This window comes from Meles meles, chromosome 13, assembly GCF_922984935.1.
Source record: "Meles meles chromosome 13, mMelMel3.1 paternal haplotype, whole genome shotgun sequence".
Lineage (NCBI taxonomy): Eukaryota > Metazoa > Chordata > Mammalia > Carnivora > Mustelidae > Meles > Meles meles.
Genome location: NC_060078.1, coordinates 33,632,604 through 33,646,289, shown reverse-complemented (window position 1 = coordinate 33,646,289; position 13,686 = coordinate 33,632,604). Strand labels below are relative to the sequence as shown.

The 13,686-nt window shown below is 40.3% G+C and overlaps 1 protein-coding gene across 1 annotated transcript in view; it reads left to right on the top strand.

The window, feature by feature from the left end:
• Nucleotides 1–451: 451 nt before the first annotated feature.
• Nucleotides 452–13,686, top strand: part of P4HA1 (prolyl 4-hydroxylase subunit alpha 1) — a 103,422-nt gene continuing 90,187 nt past the window's right edge. The window contains exon 1 of the mRNA XM_046027207.1: nucleotides 452–665. The gene's annotated coding sequence lies outside the window, so the exon portion shown is untranslated. The remainder of the gene's footprint in view (nucleotides 666–13,686) is intronic.

The window sequence follows — 13,686 nt, the reverse complement described above, 5'->3', positions numbered from 1 at the left end:
GAACCCAAGCATTTTATCAGATTGATTCATTGTTCTTAAGGAAGGCGCAGAAAACTCGAGGAATACAAGATTATAAAGTCAATAAATTCCAAAGACATGGGGAAACATGCTTAGAGAAAGTTAGGGCTCTAATAATTTTTAAAAAAATCAAAATAACTCTATTTTTAAGCTACTAAGTATAAAGTGCTATATAATAAGAATAATGGTATGGTCGGAATCCTCATGTTCCCTCAAAATTCATATGTTGAAATAATAACCCCAATGTGATAGTATTAGGAGGTGAGGCCTTTGAGAGGTAATAGGTCATTAGGGTGGAGCTCTCATGAATGAGATTAATGCCCTTATAAAAGAGGCCTAATGGGGCACCTGGGTGGCTCAGTGTGTTAAGCCTCTGCCTTAGGAGAGCCCTACATCGGGCTCTCTACTCAGCAGGGAGCCTGCTTCCCTCCCCCCTCTCTCTGCCTGCCTCTCTGCCTACTTGTGATCTTTGTCTGTCAAATAAATAAAATCTTTAAAAAAATTAAAAGAGGCCCAAGAGGACTCCCTTGCTCCTTTTACCATGTGAGGATTTGGAGAGAAGTCAACAGTCTGCAGCCTAAAGGAGGGCCTTCACCAGAACCCAACCACGCTGGCACCCTGCTCTTGAACTTTAGGACTCCAGAACTGTAAGAAATAAATTTCTGTTGTTTCTAAGCTACCCAGTCTGTCGAATTTTGTTATAGCAGACCAAATGGACTAAGACAAATAGAGAAGATTTTAACTAGGCATTTACTGTGGTCTAGGTACCATGCAAAGTGTTTCATGAATTGTCATTAGTCCTCACATCCTGGGATCAAGCCCAGCATCGGGCTCTCTGCTTGGCTGGGAGCCTGCTTCCTCCTCTCTCTCTCTCTGCCTGCCTCTCTGCCTACTTGTAATCTCTATCTGTCAAATAAATAAATCTTAAAAAAAAATCATTAATTGTGTTAAACCATCACAGTGCATGATTAGTAAATACAACAAATATGGTATAAATAACCATAATTCTTCTAATGTTTTTAGGTCATGGTAAGGTAAAAATGATTGTTCCTCAGACATATTTAAGTTTAAATCAATGGCAATGTTTAACCATGTAATAAACATACCTTTTTAAGGGCAAAAATTGACCCTCGAGTGGTTGAATCCCATTCTAGCTTTTAGTGGTGAAAGTAACAATGTATTTATGTATTACTTATTTTTAAAAAACATTTATTTTGGGGTGCCTGGGTGGCTCAGTGGGTTAAAGCCTCTGTCTTTGACTCAGGTCATGGTCCCGGGGTCCTGGGATGGAGCCCCATGTCGGGCTCTCTCTGCTCAGCGGGAAGCTTGCTTCCCTTCCTCTCTCTCTGCCTGCCCCTCTGCCTACTTGTGATCTCTGTCTGTCAAATAAATAAATAATATCTTTAAAAAAATAAAATAAAAAACATTTATTTTTCTTAAAGATATTATTTATTTATTCGTCAGAAAGAGAGAGAGCACAAGCAGCAGGCAGACAGAGAAGCAGGCTCTCCCCTGAGCAGGGAGCCTGATGTGACTGTGCCAGAGCTAAAGGCAGCGGCCCAACCAACTGAGCCACCCAAGCCTCCCAAAAGATTTATCTATTTTAGAGAGAGAGCACGCACGCTCACACATGAGCAGGGGAGAGGCAGAGGGGAGATAGTGAGAGAAAATCTCAAGCCGACTCAGGGCTAATTATGGAGCCCCACGCAGGGCTCGATCCTCTGACCCCAAGTTCATGACCTGAGCCAAAACTAAGAGTTGGGTGCTTAACCAGCTGGTCACCCAGTCACCCTGAAAGTAACAATGTATTTAAAGATAAGTGTTTATTAATTCATTGAACAGTCTTTATTGAAAACCTGTCATATGCCAGCCATCATGCTAGAATTGAGGTTATAATTGTGAATAACACACTGTCTCTGCCATCAAAAATTAATTATGCATCTATATGTGTGTATTATGTGTGTTTGAGAGAGAGAGAATGAGTTAGCACGCAAGCATGTGAGAAAACAGCTCATTTACTCAGTCTTCAGCCACTTATGGGAATGGACATAGAATGTAGGGTCTACTTGAGCAAACTTGGAGAGAAATTATAACTTCATTCTGCTGGCAGGTTTATGGTTGGATAGGTCTCATTACATGTGAGACAAGAAAAAGATCTTAGCAAACAGGTGGGAAGTGGTTTATGCGAGAGTCCCTTAAATAATAAGCCACTTGCAAAGAGCCCTATCTGCATAGCTAGTGGTACCATAAACACTGGGAGGTCCTTACGCTTCTCTTCAGGAGCAAGGTACAATAGGTTTCCTTCTCCTCTACCCAAATACAGGATAATGCTTAATTTGAATACACGATTTTGTTAGCATAATGCAGTCACTCAGTTGACTGGATTTCTGTTTCCTTTCAATCGAACTCTTACTGTCTTTGCTTTTGCTCCCCAAACCCCTTTTTTAAATGACTGTGAACCATTTCACTGTAGTTATTAGCATTTCCATCAGAATATTGACAGAAGTTAATAAAAAAAACTACCAGTTTCATTATCAGTTGAAAGGTCTGGCAAAAGGCTTTCAATAGTAAGTTATGACTATAGTCAAATAGCTAGTGTCTTGTGTAATTTCACCTTTACCCCAATATCTAAAGAGGTTCTGAGTATTAGAAAAAGTGTATATTGTGTGTCATTATATCTCCAAAGCAAATATATTTTTTTCTGTTACTTCATCTGGTAATTATTTTAGTTCTTTAAGCCTCACTTGGAAATAACCCTAAATCTCTAGTACTTTGTAATGTTGGTATTATTCAGATACATGATCATTATGTTTTCGATGTTGGATGGAAAGAATTTAGGGATTTCCCCCTGATTTACATGATCCATACTCTCTTTTTTCCTACCTTACAATGGAAGCTTGGGAGGTAGCTTTTGTCAATGATCTATTATAACAATAATGCTTCATAACAAACAATCACAAAGGCACAGAAGCTTACAGCAAGTGTTTATTAGCCACACAACTGGAGAGCTTGGCTAGGTGATTCTGCTGATCTCTATAAGCTCATTTTTATGCCTAGAAGTGGTACACTGTTAGATAATTGAAAATGGTCTTGGCTAGGATAATGGGGGTGCCTTGGCTGTGCTCCATGTGTCTCTCATTCGCTAGCAAGCTAGAATGGGCACATTCTTTTGATGATGATGACAGATGGTAAAAGCACACGTGGAAATACGCAAGTCCCCACAAGAGATCACTCTTACTTCAGATACCAACTACAAGTTTTAAGGTTTCCCAAAACTATTCTCGGGTTTTTTTTTTTCCACCTAAATATTTTATTTATTTATTTATTTATTTGACAGAGAGAGAGAACACAAGCAGGTGGAGCAGCAGGCAGAGGGAGAGAGAGAAGCAGGCTCCCTGCTGAGCAAGGAGCCTTGTGCAGAACTTGATCCCAGGACCCTGGGGTCATGACCTGAGCTGAAGGCAGATGCTTAACCGACTGAGCCACCAGGCGTCCCCATTCTCAGTTTTGTTAGGACTCACAGAACTTACTGAAAGCTATTACACTCATGATTATAGTTTATTAGAGGGAAAGAATACAGATTAAAATCAGCCAAGGGGAGAAGCACATAAGGTAGAATCTGGGGAAGTACCAAAAGTGGAGCTCCCATTGTTCTTTCCCCACACACTTAGGATGCATTACTCTTCCAGCATTAATGAGTGACAGTATATATAGGATGCTGCGGACCAGGGAAACTCACTTGAACACTGGAGTCCAGAGTTTCTACTGGGGCTCCATCATCCAGGGCTCCCACTGTAAATCACATTGTTGGGCTTTCTGGTGTGGACAGTTCCTATTCCAAGGCTATTGGGTATGGCCAATCCTTGCCTAAGTCACATTGTTAGATTCTCAGTGGGCTCCAAGATCACCAGGCAAACAAAGACACTCCTATCAGGCATGAGATTACCTCCCAGAAACCAAGGACAAAAGCCAGACCTCATTTTGGGAAAGGTAAATTTTTTCAAGACATAAGCATGAATACAGGAAGTAGGGAAGAAGTATGACTGTTAGTTCAACGAATCTAATACAGCAGCTCTATTAAAAGTATTCCTTGGGGCGCCCGGGTGGCTCAGTGGGTGAAAGCCTCTGCCTTTGGCTCAGGTCATGATCCCAGGGTCCAGGGATTGAGCCCCGCATCGAGCTCTCTGCTCAGCGGGGAGCCCACTTCCCTTCCTCTCTTTCTGCCTACCTGTGATCTATGTCTGTCAAATAAATAAATAAAATCGTAAAAAAAAAAAGTATTCCTTAAATTGGTATAGAATATTAAACAGTGTTCTTTAACTTTAGGATTGACTTAAGAACTAACATTAATCCCATAGACTAATTATAAAATTAGCATCGTTCTCTTTACCCCTTGTACCCATTAAAATTGGAACTAATCATTCCATTTCATAATTTTTGTGGAAGTCATTGAAACAGATCTAAAACTCACCAACTTTGGCTCTATGATTAAAAAAACAACAAAACATGGGGCGCCTGGGTGGCTCAGTGGGTTAAAGCCTCTGCCTTCAGCTCAGGTCATGATCTCAGGGTCCTGGGATCGAGCCCCACATCAGGCTCTCTGCTCAGCAGGGAGCCTGCTTCCTCCTCTCTCTCTGCCTGCCTCTCTGCCTACTTGTGATCTCTGTCTGTCAAATAAATAAATAAAATCTTTAAAAAACAACAACAACAAAATAAAACCTCACACATTCTATACTATACAGCATCTGATGATGGTCACTCTCCTATTAATATTGTACTTCATGCTTCTTCACAAATTCTCAAAACAACTATCTCAGTCGATTCTCATCTTGTTTTTGTGTCTTTGGTGGGGCAAATATTATTATAGTCATTTGGTGGATGAAGCATGAAAGTTAAAGCAATTCACTTAGGGCACCCTTCTATACTGTTAATGATGGACTAGAACCTGGGCTCACTGATTCTTCCAATGCTCCTTCTAGATCAAAGTTTTTCCACCTACCGAATCTTATGATTCTGTGACTAAATGAATTCCAGGGCCTAAACTCTGAATCTTGCTTCACCAAATAAAGTTGAGTTTTCTGGCATTCCCGCCTGGTTTGTTTGAACACATGACAAGTTCCTTTGGGTGGAAGAATGCATAGACTAGCCAAGCTGTACAAATCTTTCAGACAGCTAAGTCAGATGCTGTTTGTTTATAAACAAAAGCATTCTTCTGAAATGTAACTTTATTGTTTTCAATAAAAATATATTTTTTAAAATTTGTAAATATATCTTATGCTTGACAGAATAGTTTTTGGACATTCTCCTGCAAGCTGTAGCACTTGAAAATATGTAATACTTAGGACTCAAGTTATTTATTTATTTATTTATTTATTTTTAAATATTTTATTTATTTGACAGAGAGAAATCACAACTAGGCAGAGAGGCAGGCAGAGAGAGAGGAGGAAGCAGGCTCCCTGCAGAGCAGAGGGCCGGATGTGGGGCTCGATTCCAGGACCCTGGGATCGAGACCTGAGCCGAAGGCAGAGGCTTTAACCCACTGAGCCACCCAGGCACCCCGGACTCAAGTTATTTATATTTAAAGAGTGATACATTGCTAAGGAAAGATACCAGAGAATAAGAAAGGAGTAGCTGGAGTTTGATACAGCTGTCATGCTATTCAAAAATTGTTCGCAACCAAAATTAATAAATTAATGCTAGATATAATTGCCTGGAAAATTGTAAGTGCTCAATAAATATTTGTTGAATGAATAAATGAATAAGTGAATCACTAAAAGATTTCCTTATTACAATACAATTGATCCAAATAGAGTGTAGGCAAAAGTTGCTTGGTAAAAGGTAGTAGTCTCTTTTTTTTTTTAAGATTTAAAAAAATTTATTCATTTGAGAAAGAGAGAACACGCACAAGTAGGGGGAGAGGCAGAGGGACAGCGAGAAGCAGACTCCTCTCCAAGGTGGGAGCCTGTCATGGGGCTCGATCCCAGGACCTGGAGATCATGACCTTAACCGAAGGCAGACCCTCAGCCATCTGAGCCACCCAGGTTCCCCTCTTCTCCACCTTCTTTTAAAGTTAGTTGTCACCAACAAATTTGCTTTGGCCATTGAAAGTGACATGTAGAACAGTGCTATTTTCTGGTAACCAGTGTCCGCACCTGACAATGAACACACCTCTTCTTCTGTCAGGTTGTTAATATTGGGGGTTGGATCAATCTAGTTAGGAGGGGAGCTGGGCTGGGGCTTCGTACATCACAGACTTGAAATTCATTTAGCAGGAAGACGCTGTTTCCTTAGCATGGGGGCTGGTGTTTCCGAGAGTTTCTCTCAGTGTTCCTGCTTTCCCTGTGCTTTTTTTTTTTTTTTTTTAAGACGTTATTTATTTATTTGACAGAGAGACACAGTGAGAGAGGGAACACAAGCAGGGGGAGTGGGAGAGGGAGAAGCAGACCTCTCACCAAGCAGGGAGCCCAATGTGCTGCTGGATGCGGGGCTCAATCCTAGGACCCTGGGATCACCATCTGAGCCCAAGGCAGATGCTTAATGAATTCGCCACCTAGGTGCCCTCTCTTGTGATTTCAATTGCCCCTGCATTCTTATGCCACAGAGGGGCTCTCTCTCTCTCTCCACACTCAGTGTTAGGCTGGATTTGTAATAAAGATTTTCTATGTCCTAGTCCAGTGTCAGTCTTAGGGAGAGTCAGTGTGTCTGGGCCTTGGGAGGTAGGAGTTCTTCAGTCCCCTCTCTGTGGAAGCCAACTCAGCCTGTTGTCTACGGTTGATCTTGGGCAAGAGTTTCTGCTCCTCCCTCACCAATAGTGGATCTTAGTTTATCAGCGTAGGATCCAGGGTCTAAAAGAATTTCCTGCCTCCCCTGCGAAGATAAAGGGCTTTCTTTCTATAGATCCCCTAACCACAAGTGATCTTTGTCTGTGCCCTGGGGGCCAATACGTTTGCTACCCCTTATCCAGTGGCTTATGGCTTTTACTGCATAGGATAGAAGAGTCTGAGGAAAGACTCTGGGGGTTTTAGGCCGATTCCTAGTAGCTACCAATTACCTCCTTTATGTTCACAACATTTGGTGTTCTTTATGATCTCCTGCCCTGCTTCTAATCATTCATCTCAGTACCACTGAACTTGTGGGAAAAACTTGCAAGTGCAATTTCCTTTTGTGTCTGAGGCTCCAAACTGACATACTAGCCTACACATGACCATTAGCAATTTGTTAAACATTTTGGTGAGTTATTTCCTACTCTCCCGAAGGTCTAAACTGTGTGGCCCATTTCTCCTTGGAACTCCAGTTACTTGGTTGCCTTGCAAACTCAGCTATCTGGTGTGCTCAAAAAAATGTATGATTTTGCAAATTATCTGGCTTTTTTGTCATTGTGGGAGCAAAATTCTTTGCACTTTTTTTTTTTTTTTTTTAACATTCTAAGCAGAAGTAGAAGTCACACCTACCCTGAAATGCTGGGCAGTTTGGAAAGTCTTAAGGTTGGCAACGTGAGGGATGAATTCTAGGTAGGCAGCACACAGTGTCCATTTCAGGTACAAATATAATCAATAAATACAATTCTGGTAATATGTTTTATAAAGGAAAAGTTAGACTTTGTTTAGGCAGTACATAGGTTAAGATAGACTAAGCAATACGGAAGTTATAAATGAGTTTTAGTGAGTTAACATGATAGAAGTTTGTTTTTCACTCAAGCTACACACCCAGTGGAGATTGTCAAGGTAGTGCAGAGTTTGAAGCTTTTTCATCGTGGCAACTCAAGAGATCTGTACTGATTAAGGCTTCATCTCGATATGTGCTTCCACGGTGACAACAGATCTCGGAAGGGACCATGATGAAACATATTTTGACTTTCATACATGTCACTTTCAATGGCCAAAGCAAATTTGTTGGTGACAACTAACTTTAAAAGAAGGTGGAGAAGAGGGGAACCTGGGTGGCTCAGATGGCTGAGGGTCTGCCTTCGGTTAAGGTCATGATCTCCAGGTCCTGGGATCAAGCCCCATGACAGGCTCCCACCTTGGAGAGGAGTCTGCTTCTCGCTGTCCCTCTGCCTCTCCCCCTACTTGTGCCTGTTCTCTCTTTCTCAAATGAATAAATTTTTTTAAATCTTAAAAAAAAAAAAAAGAGGAAGATGGAGAAGAGCAGACCTTTCTGTCTGGGAAAAGTCTTAGAAATATTCGGTGAACGGTACTAATGAATACTATGGGGAGGTAGCCTTGTCTTGCCAACCAGCAGTAGAAAGACATGTGCAGTTAATGTGTGGCTGACTGAAGTTTAGCAGAAGTAATCTAAGGAAACCACAGATCAATTTTAAAGTAGAATCACAAGTAGAGAAGTTTCATTTTTATATAAGATTTCATTATAATATGGAAATCTGCTTAATATTGACAAACTATTAATTGGCAGAATAAGTTTGAAACCAGTGATGACCCTGTCATTTCAAATCTAATAAGATTCAAAATCAAACTCTTCGACCGCTCTGCAAATTTAGCTCACTTTCCCAGCTTCTTTTTTTTTTTTTAAATTATTTATTTGACAGACAGAGATCACAAGTAGGCAGAGAGGCAGGCAGAGAGGAAGGGAAGCAGGCTCCCCGCTGAGCAGAGAGCCCGCGGTGGGCCTCGATCCCAGGACATCATGACCTGAGCTGAAGGCAGAGGCTTTAACCCACTGAGCCACCCAGGCGCACTCCCAGCTTCTTTATTTTGGTTGTTGATACTGTTGGGGTCCGTTATCAAAGGAACGAGACTGAGACAAAGTGAAAGTTATGCAAAGCCTTATTCTATGTCAAGCATTAGAAGTTAGACTGACCCGCCAGGGCAACAAGACTGAGACAAAGTGAAAGTTATGTGAAGCTTTATTCTATGCCAAGCATTAGAAGTCAGACTGACCGGCCAGGGCCGCCTCCGAAGAGAGCGACCCCCTCCCAATCTCACAGACTGGTTTTATAGGGCATAACCGCAGACCCAAGGTACATGACTTCTATTGTTAAGGCATTTACTCCCGCAATCCATACCCGGAACCATACCAGGAACTACTGGGGCGTTTATTCCCGGAATGAAGTCCATGGCTATAAACAACAATATGGCTACCTGGCAATATGGAGTTGCTCTGGCTAAGCAGGCCCTAATAGTTAAACAGGTTTTAACATTAAATTGGCCCTAACAGATACCATTTTTCTGGCCAGCTTTCCAAACTAGAGACCATGGCACTTTTTTTGTGTAACTAATACCAGCTTGAGGGGCCAATATGAGGTCATATGCCTTTTGCTATTAAAATTAAAGACCTTAATGCTTCTGTCCTGCTTATTGAGAGGGCTTTCTTCCTTTCCAGAGTCCTCTTCCTCAGATAATTCCCATGCAAGAATGCTTCCTAGGTAAGAGGTCAGTCCTAATTACTACATTCACTTCTAGGGCAGAACATTAGGAAATTTACTCAGACCCTCGGGAAATGTCACTGTCTTCAGATATTGTTTCAGTCATAGTCATATAAGTGATGAGTGTATTAGTTTCTTATTGCTTCTATGATAAGTTATCACCAGCTTGATGGCTTAAACAGTGCAAATTTATTATCTTACAGTTCTGTAAGTCAGAAGTTTGCCATGGGTCTCACTGGGTTAAAATCAAAAGTATTGGCAGGGCTGTGTCCCTTTCTGAATTGTTCTAGGGAAGAATCCATTTATTTGTCTTTTCCAATTTTTAGAGACCTCCCACGTTTCTTGGCTCCTAGTCCCCTCTCTCCATCTTAAAATCAGCAACATAGCAAATATGTCACTTTGCTTCCATCCTCACAGCTCTTTCTCTAATCACAGCTGGGAAAAGTTTTCAGCTGTAAAGAATCATTTAACTGAATTGGACCCACCTGGATAACCCAGACTAATTTCTCCATCTAAAGGTCCTTAATTATATACAGAAAGTTCTTTTGTCAGGTAAAATAACATATTCACAGGTGCAGGGGAGTAGGATGTGGACATCTTTGAGGGGCCATTGTTTTATCTGCCACAGTGAGCATCCCCATTGAGGCCACATGACCTAGATGGTCTGGCCACCCCATTGCAACCACTTTCCTTAATGCCGCAGTGATAGGATGTTAGTAACTGGAATGGTTTCCAGTTTTAGCTGCATTCACCTCTTGACTCCTGTGTTCCTACTCATGATTAAACAGGAAGTCCCTATTGCTTCTACTCCCAAGGCTCATCCCCATGCCCAGTGACATGGGGAACTCATATTTTTACATTGCATTTTCTTTTGTGACAGGTAACTAACACGATATTGCCTCATTATTTAAAAATACTTCAGTGCCTTCCTGTTGTACTTATTACAGTACCAAACAGGTCCTGCCTAATTTATCCTCAGCATACTGATCATCCTGGTTTCTCCCTTGCTTATGGAACTACAAATATACCAGGTTTCTTTTAGCTTCTTAAATGCATCAAGCTTTTTCCTGTCATATGCTTCTCACACATGCTATTCTCTCTCTTTAGAATGCTCTTGTTCACACACTTCATTTGGCCAACTCAGGTCCCAGTTTATATGTCACATCTTCAGCAATGCTTTCCCTGTATTATCTATGTAAATTATGTCCCTACTGTTATTCTTTTCCATAGCACCTTATTTTCTTTTATTATAATTAATATTTATTTATTTAGTGTAATTTTGGTTTCCTTCAAAGGACTCCCAAGTTATATGACAGCAGGAATCATATATCACGCCATCCAATAAGATTATAAACTCTTTAAGAGACTGTCTAATTAAAGTTTGATCTTCCACAGTCCAACAGGCAGTGTCTTGGACACCGTTGGTAGGCATTCCATAAATATTTATTCAACGAATCTTGGACTACTAATCTAGACTTCACTTTCTTTCTCTTCTAATTTACATAGCATAATATTCTAAAACATTGCTTCCATCATCTTAATCCCCTGGTGAAAAATTTACCCACTCTTACCTATTTTATCCAATTCAACTTTATTATTTCTCCTCTCAAGTAAGGCATGTAGCATTTTATAATCCTCACAATTCAGTACTTATCTACTCTTTCATATGATTTCTAATTGTTTCATATGACCGCAATTTGATTAAAACTCCCTTCAATAAGTCTACATTTTCGATTTTGGCTTTCCCTTTTCTTGGAAGCAACCGTCATTCAAAATGTGAAATAAAAAGCTGATTTATTATTTTCTATGTGTAGAAGCACTACACTTGTTTGGTCCAGTCTCTCTGCTGGTCTTATATGGTATTTTGTGAAAGGTGGAGTTCAGGGATTGACTGACTTTTAAAGATGGGAGTGGGTTGGGTTGACATCAGCTATGAAAGACCAATTATTCTGGTGGAGAGACTGTTTACAATGGGCTGATTTTCAGAGATGTATTCACAAGAGTAAGGCTGTTGCCCTTTGGCTAACTTTAAAAAATGGGAAGTTGTCACTGACAGGCTGGTTTTTTAGAGACTTGTTCAGAAGATTGAGTTACCACCATTGATCTATTAATTGAGCTTAAATTACTTCTGTTCATTAGTTGTTACCATAGCTATATAATAATATTTTCCTAAAAATATGGGACTTTTGATACTTTGTTCAAGAAATATTTTATTGTTGAACATATTCAACTTTTTTCAGATGCAAGAAGAGATTGGAGGTTTATAGTATGGCTAGAGCAGTTCTGTTCTAATGTTTGGTCTTTTTTTTAAATTTTTTAAATATTTTTATTTATTTGACAGAGATCACAAGTAGGCAGAGAGGCAGGAAGAGAGAGAGGGAGAAGCAGGCTCCCCGCCGAGCAGAGAGCCTGATGTGGGGCTCGATCCCAGGACCCTGGGATCATGACCCGAGCTAAAGGCAGAGGCTTTAACCCACTGAGCCACCCAGGCGCCCCGGTCTTTTTTTTTTTGTTAAAGATTTTTATTTATTTATTTGACAGACAGATCACAACTAGGCAGAGAGGCACACAGAGAGAGAAAGAGAGAGAGAGAGAGAGAGGAAGGGAAGCTCCCTGCCGAGCAGAGAGCCTGATGCGGGGCTCAATCCCAGGACCCTGGGATCATGACCTGAGCTGAAGGCAGAGGCTTTAACCCACTGAGTCACCCAGGCGCCCCGAATATTTGGTCTTTCAAAGGGGGAACTGTATCATTCTTTCTCTGTTCTCCAAGGTATCTCTCATTTTCATTCTAACCAAGCAGGGATGATCAGGTTGAGTAGTCATATATGTTGTCCTTTTTGGGCAACCAAACCATATTGATAGGGACAAGTTAGACATTATTTTCAACTTCACAACTCATTGCTGATAACATCATGTAAATTTTTAGGATTATCATTACATTTGGAAGAATCTCAAATTAGAGTGTTTGATATGTGACTTAAAAGAGTTCAGGGCATATCAGTTTTCTTTAAACTGATAATATTCTAACTAGTAGTTGTGGATATCCTTATTCAATTCTAGCAGAAAAGAACTTCCTTTTACTAGGTAAGCATTAAACCTTTCATTAAAATTTTATACATTTGGGGGCACCTGGCTGGCTCAGTTGGTAGATCATGAGACTCTTGATCCCGGGTTGGGGGTCCCCGTTGAGTGTAGAGATTACTTATTTATTTGCTTTTTTTTTTTTTTTAGACATCCAATAAATAGAGGGATATCCCACAGATTAGTTTCAGGCTCCCTAAGTTTCACCTTTTCGTCTGCTCCAAAAATACGTATATTTTTGATGATAGAGCATAGGATGCATTCAAATAGCTATAAAATGTCTGGCCCCGCACCTTTGTTTTACAGTGATGGGTGGGTTGGCACAATGGGTGGTAGGAGTATTCTTGGATGCCATTCCTACACTGGGACAGCTGGCAATATTTTAACTATGCAGAGAAGTGACTGTGAGTTACAAAAATATATCCCACTAAACTAAAACCAAATGTATTCTAACTCAACTTCCCTCAGCTAAATTTAAAAAATGCCTGCGAGCCACTCCTACACTGCTAGACAAGGGGAAGTGTGACAGAAGAGAAATCAGTGAGGAACCAATTTGCAGTCTAAAGATTGCAGTTAAAATTTTTGTGAACTGTGTGAACATACTGCTAAGGCCTCTTCCAGGGCCTTGGAAGAAGGTAGTGCAAATGAAGTTCCCTGAAGCTGAAGTTTTCTTAGCTTTGCATTACATTTGCTTTGGGGTCTGGGGCCATTTTATCTGTAGGGTGGATTGTCAATTTTTAGTCAGCTCATATAGGGCCAGTGGATATGTTGATTACAGTTCCATTTGAGGCGAAGATTTGCCTCTTGTGTCAAAGGGCTTTAGGTCATTTGTTTAGACTAGAAGTTCTCGAATTCTTTGGTCTTATGACCATTTCATTCCTAAAAAGTATTGAGGACTCCAAAAAGCTTTTATGTGGCTCATATCTGTCAATATTAATGGTATTAGGTGTTGAAACAAACATATAAAATATTTATTAATTCATTTAAAAACAAAAACAGTGAATCTATTACATGTTACCAAACATTTTTAATAAAATAGAACTATTATTATTTTTTAACAATTCCTATTTTTTCTTTTATGTTTTGTGTCTAGTTTATTTTTAATTTTTTGAAGATTTTATTCATTTATTTCAGAGAGAGAGAGAGACAGCAAGAGAGGGAACACAAGCAGGGGGAGTGGGAGTGGGAGAAGCAGGCTCCCCACT